We start from the raw sequence: 11,277 nt of genomic DNA on the forward strand, positions 1-11,277 counted from the left end.
ATTAATATATTGTTAATTATATATAAAATTGCATCAACAATTGATGTGTTTGGAGAGTTTGGAATTGGAGTGTTTGGAGCCAACATTCAAATGTAGACCTAAAGCTAAGAAAGTATTTCAACTTGCCTTAAGTACCCATTTAATCCCAATCTTGCAGCTTCCAGATATTATCAGGGCTGCAATTCACAAAATTTCCATCTTATCTGGAAATTTGGGAAATGGGACTCCTAAATGCCTACAGAAAGGCAACAGGTACGAGAAAGCTGGCCTTTGTTTCAGTCATTCAAAAGATCCCAAAGATGTTATTTTTCACAAGGCAACTGGATAACTATGACCTGGATGACCGAGAATCTCCATAGACATTTAGCTATACACTTTGGGAGGAACACCCTTCGAATGGTGCAGGAGTATGAATGGATTTCCAGAAAAATTGCAGACTACAGGAACCATTTGCATTTCAGTTTGAGATGCAGACAATATAGACTCATCCCTAACAACCTGAGCTTATGTTCAATAGTGAAGGGACAAAGGGCAGAAAACATCCTGCAGAAAGCACAACTCCAACTTCTGAATGAAAGAATAAGAATAATTTTACAACTGAAGTTTTGAAAAACAGAGTGGAACGCAAACTCAAGAACTGAAATCACTTCTACCAACAGACATATTAGAACAGGTCACAGAATTTACAAAGAAGGCACAACTAGCACAACACAACAAGATCAAAGAATGACAAAAAGGCAAATTTTCCAACCTACAGCTTAGACAGGAAAAAACTGTACAAAACAGAAGAACCAACCCAGACAGACAGTGAGATGTCTCAGAAAACTGACCAATGGGTGAGAAATCTGTCTGATACAGAGCATACCCAAACAGAAAATAATGTTTTAGCCAAAGGACTGAATTTTGCACTAAAACCAGAAAAGCTACCAGTTGTAGATCTCTTCACAGTCACAGAGTCAGCCATCAGGAACAATAAACTGGCAGAACCAGAGGCAGAACAATTAAGGATGAAAGTATCTGCAGCCGTCACCAGTGCCAAAACACCCCCTTCCAACCTGACAGTTCAAGAAAGGAGAGCAGTGACTTCCCTAGGAAGAGACCCAAACATCACCATCTTGCCATCTGATAAAGGAAGATGCACAGACATCCTGAACACAGATGACTACAAGGCCAAGGTGAACAGTCTTCTGAAGGACTCTGAGGAGAGATCCCACCAGCAGTTACAAGAAAAAGGTCACTGATTTCTTGCAACAATTACTAAAAGACAATGCCACCAACAAGCTACAATAGTACAATCTTTACCCTGAGAAAGCCACACCATGCATATATGCTTCCCAAAATCCACAAAGAGGGAACACCACTTATACCAACACCACTCAGACCATCAACTCTGTCACCTACAACATTGCAAAATATCTAACTACCATATTAGCTCCTCTAGTTGGCAACACCACTTATCACACGACTTCGCCAGCAAGATTTGGAAAATAAAAATGGACGCAGATGAGACCATGGTTTCCTATGATGTGACTTCATTTTTTACTTGCATTCCAACAACTGAAGCTGTCACGGTAGTGAAAAAACATCTGCTACAAGACAGTACCCTAGGTGACAGAACCAACCTCTGTCTGACCACTACCTATTTTAAATACAATGAATTTTTTTTACAGACAAAAACAGGGTTGCGCCATGGATTTACCTGTGACTCCCATTGTGGCCAATCTTTACATGGAAGAGGTAGAAACCAAAGCCCTAAACTTCTTCACAGGAATTCCACCCACTCACTGGTATAGGTACGTGGACAATACTTGGGTCAAGATTAAAAAATACAGGAAGTAGAAGCCTTCACCAAATATATCAACTCGGTGGACAGATACATCAAATTCACACATGAAGTTGTTAAGGAAAATATTCTAACCTTCCTGGATGTGCTGTATACATTAAGGAAGACAGAAGCCTTAACACTGACATTTACAGAAAACCCACACACAGAGATCAATATTTACATTTTGATTCACACCACCCACTGGAGCACAAAATGGGAGTTATCTGAATCCTACACCACAGAGCTGAAGGCCTACCTACCAGCAAAGATGGAAAAGAAAAAGAACTAAAACACATCAAGGAAGCCCTCAGAACCTGTAGCTATCCCAAGTGGGCCTTTATCAAATCTCAAAAAAGACCCAGCAGAAGCTCCTCCATAACAGACAAAGAAAACAATAAATGAAGCAATGTAGTCATTCCATACATTGCAGGAATATTGGAAAAGCTCAGGAGGATCTTCAGTCAACACAAGATACTTGCACACTTCAAACCCAAGAATACACTAAGGGAGAAGCTTGTCCACCCCAAGGATAAAACACCCAGACACAAACTGAGCAACGTGGCATATGTAGTACAATGCAGTGAGCTATGTGCACATCTATACATTGGGGAAACAAAATAACTTCATAAACGTATGATACAACATAGGAGAACAAACCCATCAAGACAAGAGTCAGCAGTCTATCTGCATTTAAAAGACAAAGGCCACTCTTTTGAAGACAGCAAAGTCCACATTTTGGACAGAGAGGACTGCTGGCTTGAAAGAGGGGTCAAAGAGGCCATCTATGTCAAATTTGAACAGCTCTCTCGCAACAGAGGGGGAGGGATTCAACATCATTTATCTCAGTTTATGACACATTCGTTTCAACAGTTCCAAGAAGGCTCCACACACATTTGCACTACTAAGGTGACCCTGAAGACACAGATAAGCCTCCAGGTAGCCTTAACAACTTGCTAAAAGAATGCAAATGAACAGCTGTCTGCAAGAAGTATAAATCTTTCCATTCCCCACCATCCAGTCAGAGCTGAAGAAGCTTCTTGGATGAGAAGCGAAACGTCTTCAAAGAAAAACAAGAAAGTCCAGTTGCCTCGTGAAAAAGCATATTTGGGATAACTATGACCTGGATGACTGAGAATCTCCATAGTCATTCAAAAGATGTTCCAGGGATGCAGCTCTGGAAGCCAAACTGATTTTACAGATTTTCCTGGGGAAAAACGTGACTGATAAGTTAATCTGCTTGGAATCAGCACTGAGGCTGCTTCTTCAGATATTTAAGGAATCCACAGCATATAATTACCACCTGTTAAGTTACCTGAATGAGTTGAACAGCTGATTTCTGCAATGCTTCTTCAGCACCATAATATTTATATTTTTGTTTCTAATAACTACGTATACTGAGGATGGCAGCTTATACTGAGACAATGTGGACCATTAAACAATGTTAAGGAAAAATGACATTTGTTTTGTCTTCCAAGCAGAAGCAAATTCATTTCCTTTAGTCTCTTTATTAAAAAAAAAAAAACCTAGAAGAAAATTCTGTACACTTTCTAATTCTATTTTTCCCTTGTGTATTTTCAAAAAAATATTAAAACATCTGTTTTCAATAACTACTAGGGACCAAATACTATGTGTGGAAAAACAAGCTAAATTGATATATTTTGTGCAGCTATTTTCCCTGGATATGTTAGTTTGAGCTTAATATTGAGTTAACTCAGCTTTCAATTGTTTCTCTATCCCTTTTTCCTCCATTCAGTGGAATTATGCTGGAAGGGAGCCAACTAAGAAACAAGGTTAGAGAACAAAAAAAACCAACAGGATAAGCATTTCCGGATTATAGCGCTTTCAATCATATTGGAACTGCTAGAGGCCCATATTAAGGGTTTTCAATTTTAATCCAGCCCCCAAACTGGTAGTTATCTCATTTGCCTTTGGAAAGTAGTTGCATTGCACACATTCATAGAGGCACTTGCAGGGACGTCCAAAAAGCCAAGGTGGCAGGCATGGCCATACAAAGCTCCGCTCTTTATTTTACTTATGCATATGATGCTTGTATAAAGGAGTGGACAGTTTCAATTGCACAGGTGCAGCTGTCAACTTGACTTTTTTGTATTCCCCCAGAGACACTCCTGCAATTGACAACCAACTGCCTTCCTCTTCCCAGCCTGTTGGCCTCCGAATACAAAATAGGAATTCTACTATAGTCTAGGTCAGTCTTTCTCATCTTGGCAATTTGAAGATGTGTGGACTTCAACTCTCAGAATCCCTCAGCCAGCAAGATTGGCTGGGGAATTCTGGAAATTAAAAACCACGCATCTTCAAATTACCAAGGTTGAGAAGCACTGCTCTAAGTGGGGAAATGTAGTGTAGTATTCTTGCAGGGTGTCATGGCAGAGAAATCCAGGTTATCCCTTTTATCCTGGTGAATTAGCATATAGCATTCCTAATGCATAAGAAATATATATTCCTTATAATGTAACACTTTAATGAAAATGTATAAGTGCTTTAAAGAATATCGTAATGTGTCCAGATAGAGTGGATAATCCATTAGTGTTTCCATAAATGAGAATGCAACATTTTTGGACTGCATTATTTTTATTTATTCTATATCTTAAAAATATACAGGGTGAAGAGGCAGCAACCACTGTAAAAAGCTCCTCCGGAAAAGTATTTATCACTGTAGTTTTAATTAATTGTTTTAAATACCATAGTTTTGATGCTTTATTAGAAATATCAATATTTAGAAAGATTTAAGAAAACTCCAGGACATTACTAATTATCATGGGAAAAGAGATGTTGTTGTATACTTTCTGCAAGATAAGATACACCAAAGCCTACCAAACACTTGAAAGTTGACAGTTACTTAACCAGAAGACAGCCAACTCTTGTAAGTATTCCTAGTCCCTCAAATCCCTTCAATGCATATGATGCTTTAGAGTGGAATTTACAAGTAAAGATTGATAGCCAATAACTTGTAGATATCTCTTCAATGGAAGAGAATTTGCTCCCTCTGTTACAATCTGTTCAGCAGCTGCACACTTATTACAGGATGAGAGGTGTGAATATCAATCTGATAAACTTTAAGAACAAAAATATAACTGACTTTCTAAACAAACAAAATCTGCTGACAGCACAAACTATTATATCTTTGACTTGTTGTCCACAGTTAAAATCAAAGTGGACTCCTTAAAAGAGGTCTTTTTAAAACATATTGAGAACTAATCAGTTGAAAATCCTGCTAAAGTACAGATCTCCTGTACAGAGTGTGTGACAAAAGCAGCCAGCAGGGAAGCCATGGGCAACCTTACCCCTACCCCAAAGAAAAGAAAAGAGAGAGCAATGATCAGAGAGAAAGAGGGAGAAACAAATCCCCACTGGGCATGCTTCTAAGGCAGAGAGGCATTTAAATCACAAATATATCTATAGCCTAAACAAATCACCCTATGTGTTCTATTCAGAAGAACACTTGTCTACTTCTAAGCCAATCTGGCTTGACCACTCAACTTTAGATAACCTCAAGGACACTTTTATCAGTTCTGCCCCAAGAGATGATTCCCCAGGCAAATTATTTGCTCTACCCACAGCAAGACACTATATAGTCCTTGTGGGGGGGGAAAAATCTAATTAACTCTTTTAGTGCCCTATCAGACTCGGAACAAGCTGATATTATTGAAATACTGTACAATTTTAGAGAAACTCTAGTGGTAACACATAAAGTAACCAGACATTGAAATGATTTGGTTTTACCAAGGCACTTTGAGAAAGGACCTGTTGGCATTTAGGTCCCCTCCTCTGACCTATGGAATTTAGATATGCAGATCATCAACACTGAGGCCCTGGAGCAAGTCCAAATTCCTCCATCCGGCCCCTGTTGAAATAACAGAATATCCAGAAACTTCAAAGAATTAAAAACTGGATGCTGCTGATCAACAAAAGGAAGGTTCTGACTGCCTAAAACCGTGGTGGCGAACCTATGGGACGCATGCCATAGGTGGCACACGGAGCTCTCTCTGTGGGCACACGTGCCGTCGCCCTAGGCCTAGGCCTTCAGCTGGGTTTTATAAAACCTTTTCGCTTTAGGCCTCCGCCGCCATGTGCAAAAAAAAAAGATTCAATCAATCAATCAATTTCAATTTCTCGCGGAAAAAAAAAAATCTCGCAAAGTTGGAACTGATTGATTGAACTTTTTAGCCCCACCCAGTCTGCCATTATCATCGCAGCCATGTCCACCCAATGGGCCATGCCCACCCAATTGGCCACACCCACCCAATGGGCCACGCCCACCCAACGATACATAAATGGGTTTTGGCTTGCAGTTTGGGCACTCGGTCTCTAAAAGGTTCGCCATCACTGGCCTAAAACCTTGGAAACCACAACCTGAGTCAGGTGATCAGCTGCACCAAGAACATGGTATGGACATTTGCTTTAACATAGCCGATAATCGTCACACACACCAGCCTTCTAGGCAAAACTTTGGCACAGGAATCACAGGAAATTATGAGAATAACAGCCTCTGAGGTAAGAAGAAAATCAGCGTCCAGGGTGGAACAAACCCTCTAATACAGTGATTCTCAACCTTTTTAATGCCGCGACCCCCAACCGGTCGTAAGTCGAGGACTAAACCGGCCGTAAGTCGAGGACTAAACCGGTCGTAAGTCGAGGACTACCCAACCGGTCATAAGTCGAGGACTTTCCCTGCCCGGGAGCGCCGCACATGCGTGGTTCCGCCCCCTGCGCCGGCCAAGGCGTAGCTGGCAAGCGGCAGAGACGGAGCAGGCCGACCACCAGCTGGCCCAGCCCAAGGGAGGTAAGGCACCTGCCGGAAAAGGGGGAAAAAATGGTGGACAAAAAAAATGGCGGACAGCCTTGCTTGGCGACTCCCGTGAAATGGTCGATCGACCCCAAATGGGGTCGTGACCCATAGGTTGAGAACCGCTGCTTTAATAAATTATATTGACATGAAAAAATAACCTGCTAATGTTCACTACGTTAAGGGCAAAGCATCACGACTTCCGGTAGGACGGCGCGCCGATGGCGGCTCTTTTCGGAGCCGTCCGCTTGGGAAGGCGTCAGAGCCAGCATGAACAGCGGTCAGCAGCTGTTCAGCGGCTTGGAACCTTGTGCCCCGGGAGAAGGGGTCGAGGTGAGTACTCCTGGATAGGAGTAGAGTCCCAAAAGCTCTCCCTTTATCTCGGGAGAGCGAAATTGGGTACTCCTNAATAATAATTTAGAGATAAAAGTTCTTAAGAATATTAAAAACCTTTAAAACACATAGAAATCAATAAAAGTGCCTAGCTTTCGTCGGCATCTACCGACATCTTCAGGGCTTAGAATGCTGGTCAATGGGAAAGTCCCTTTATAGGTTTAATTAGGGCGTGTGCACGACTCTTCGATCTCGTCACTGGGCCGGTTATACTGGAATGTACTCCAGTATAACCGGCCCAGTGACGGTTATACTGGAATGTGCCTGGAGTACATTCCAGTATAACTGGCCCAGTGACGAGATTGAAGAGTCGTGCACACGCCCTAATTAAACCATTAGCCACTTTAAACCCCTCCAATCCATACATGAAGCAAACTGACACCCACCATAAAGATGTGGCACGACCACGAACACGAAGCCAAACAACAGCAATGAAGCTCACCATCTCAAATCCCCCTGCAACTCAAACTAACCTGAGCACAACAAAGTCCCCACCCAAACAGAACACTCCCCCATCCAATCAGAACACAGCCAACCCCCCATCCAATCAGAGCACAGCCAAGCTCCTTAACCAATCAGAACACACCTCCACCCAATCAGAACACAGCCAAGCTCCCACCCAATCAGTTCAAACCCCACTGGCAGTTAAAAGGAAGAAACAGCTGCGATCACACACACTACTCCCAGAAGCACGAAGCTGAAGACACCAGCCTGAAGATGACGAATGTGACTTCGTCGAAACGTCGCCAAGACACTCCTAATTCTACGCGGGAGAAAACCCGAATAACTAAAGACCTATATATAATGAGAGACTGTTAAAATGTGGATCTCCAGGATAAAATCTTTTATTTTACAGTGAGCTTTCATCAGCAACTGCTGATGTTATCTAAGTACGAGCCAGCATCTATAGGTGCCTATCTCTACGGCTGTTAATAATCTGGCTGTTGGGCACGCGATAGATCTGGACTCGCTGTCCGGTGATAGAATGTGTCAATCTCGATCCGGCTTCGCTGGTCAGTGTCTGCTTTAGTTCCGCTGCTCCGTGTATTTGCTCTGTCTGCTGATCTTCTCTGTCTCACAAGGTGCAGCTGTCATGCAAAGCATGGCTGTTAAGTGTTGTTAAGGACTTCTCTTTTCATTGTTATATCTGGATATGCTGTCAGTATGTGGTGTGGTTGCATCTGTTGATGGTTTATCTGTTATATTTGTTACTGCTTTCCCCGCTTGCTCCTTAAAATTTCCCTCTCTATCAATTAACATGATATAGTCAAATTAATACATTTCTAGATAAAATTCATTTATTAATACGTTCCTAAATAAAAATTCCATTAATCAATAAAGGTTATCTGCAACCCATTACTTATATAAATCAAAGTCCTGTTTTCAGCTATTATTAATTTCCAAATACCATATCCAACTTAGCGTTAAACAGACATATTATTTACTATTTGGATGTCCCTAACTTCTCTTATTTAAACATATTATTTCCATCATTATATTCTTAATTCTTAACCATATTCTGTTTCCTCTTCAGTAATTCTTTGTTTATTAATTTCATCTCTTTCATTATTACAATCTTTTTCTCATTATACCTCCACAAATTAATTATCATACCTAATAATAAAAAAACACAAAAAATAGAAAAAATAGTAAAAAAGAAAAACAAAAACAAACCAAGAGGAAAAAAGAGAAAGGAAGAAAGATCTATTATTCCAAAGAATATATTCTTATTATATTTCAATACTAAGTTCTAAATCTTATCCTAATAACACCTCTTAAAAATTCAAATCCAAATCAGTCCGCATCTCTATGAAACCTTTGCAACCCATAACTGTAATCTTAAATTTTCATATTTATATCTTATTCTAGCCTTCTTTCTATTCCAGATAGGTTTCCATAATAAAGCCTCTAGATCCACAAATAAGTCTCCCTTCATCTCTGGCCAGAGTACATAAACCAAAGCAAATTCTCCCATTGTCCATTTTAATAGGCTAGTAACAAAATTGTGGCGATTCTCAATAGCTCGTAATTGGACCTCAATCCCCATCCTTTTTGAGGTTACGTATAGTTTAGTTGCAATCACTTTTTTTTAAAAAAAAACAAGTTTTATTGGTTTTTTCATTTTACAAACAAGTGCTTAAGAAACAACGTGGTGGCAGGGCAGTCAATTGTCCACAAAACAAAGTCATATTCATAAAGTTCAAATTAAATCATTAAAAACCTCCTCTTTTTCCCTATAATGACATATTATATTCAAATTGATATATTATAATACAACTAAATCAATCATAGCAATCCTCAATAATCTTTCATCTAAATAGATCTACAAATCCGAATCCTGTATTGAGTTTACCTATTTCACTTACTATGTTCCATATTTCTAATCTAAATACCTATTTAACACTTCGGAGGTCTCCCCATAACCTTTTTCCTTAACATATTCAATAAGCATTTATTATATCATTTCATCCTTTTTTCTTATTCCTCTTCCATTACAAGTAACTATCAATTCTAATAAGAAAAGAAAATATTAATTCAAATCAGAAAGGGGGAAAAAAAAGAAGAGAAAAAACCCAAAAAACCCAAAGACAAGACAAAAAGAAAGAAAAGAGAAAAAATACCTTTCTATTTCTATTATTCTTTATAATCTAACAATCAATCCCTCAATATCTATATCAAATTTCTTTAACGTCCTCCCAAAATTACTGTATCCAAAGCATATTAATACATAGACAAGGGACTTCCGGTGGCCGGATGACGGCCGATGGAGGCTTTTTACAAGCCTCCCGTCCGGGACTGTGTTAAAGCCGTCGAAACAGTGCGCATCAGCTGTTTGGTGGCTTGAGCTTTCTCTTCGGGAGAAGGAGAGAGGGCGAGTTTTACTCTGAGTAGGAGTAGAGTTCTATAGTCCCCCTAGGAGCTTTCCAGAGGGATGAAGGTGAGAACTCCTCCGGAGCTCAGAGCTTTCTCCACAGCTCGGGATGTCTTCGTTTGCAGCGAAGCCAGACGTCGTCTCCACCTCTGATATTTATTCAGATTTTTTTTTTTTGAAAATTTTATTTATTTTTCCCATCATAAAAAAACAATCATACATAAACACAATAAACAATCAATAACCCCCCCCCCAGAACTTCCCAAACCTAATCCCAGGATAATATTCGTATAAAAGTAAACAAATACTAATATCTCTAACGCCACAAAATATCTTAATCTACAAGAAAAGATAGAAGTAAACAAACATGAAAAAATCTAAAAACCTAACTTATATTCTACCACTCTATGTTTCTTTTGAATATAAACAATCCATCTTCTCCATATTAATAAAAATTGTTCATTCGAATGGTTCTTCAAGTAAGCCGAAATCTTTGCCATTTCGGCAAGATACGAAACTTTCAATCTCCAGTCTCCCATCGTAGGCAGAATTGGGCTCTTCCAATTTTGGACTAGCAATCGGGCAGCAGATAAACAATAAAGCATCAAATTTATTTCTTTTGCATCTAAATCTTGCACAATACCTAGAAGAAACAACTGTGGAAGGAAAATAATCCTTTTTTAAAAAATCTGCTGTAAGTTCCACCATAATTGTACCCAAAAGGCCTTAATAACCTTGCAAGTCCACCACATATGAAAAAAAGTTGCATCTGGATGACCACACCTCCAGCACTTGGATTCATAATTCGGATAAATACGAGACATAGTTGAGGGATCCAGGTGCCATCTATAAAACATCTTATAAAAATTTTCACGTAGATTTTGTGCTTGTGTAAACTTCACATTTCTCACCCAGATCAGCTCCCAAGTGTCCATAGGTATTGTTTCTCCTATATTTTGAGCCCATTTAATCATACAGTCTTTAACTAATTCAGTTGATCTTTATCTCTTGCAATCATATTCTTTGTAAGAATTTTAGTCTTATTCACATTGATTTTAAATCCAGCCACTTTGCCATATTGGTGTAGTTCTTGCAACAAAAATTCCAATGAATTAATTGGTTGAGTTAATGTAAAAACTAAGTCATCAGCAAAAGCTTTAAGTTTATATTCTTTAGTAGACATCTTTAGGCCTTTAATCATTGGTGATTCTCTAATTCTAGACAACAGAATTTCCAAGGACAATACAAATAATAATGGAGAGAGTGGACAACCTTGTCTGGTGCCTTTTTGTATATCTATAGGTTCTGTCAGGTCTCCATTAATAATTATTTGAGCAGATTGTTTTTGATATATCGCTTTTATGGCTGTCTTAAATTGGT

General features: G+C 39.4%; 1 pseudogene; it reads left to right on the forward strand.

Annotated features, from left to right (window-relative positions):
- Positions 1-330: 330 nt before the first annotated feature.
- LOC107282752 overlaps positions 331-11,277 on the forward strand; it is a 13,502-nt pseudogene continuing 2,555 nt past the window's right edge.

The sequence above is a fragment of the Protobothrops mucrosquamatus genome, unplaced genomic scaffold (genome assembly GCF_001527695.2).
Source record: "Protobothrops mucrosquamatus isolate PMUCROS unplaced genomic scaffold, P.Mucros_1.0 scaffold12, whole genome shotgun sequence".
Taxonomy (NCBI): Eukaryota; Metazoa; Chordata; class Lepidosauria; order Squamata; family Viperidae; genus Protobothrops; species Protobothrops mucrosquamatus.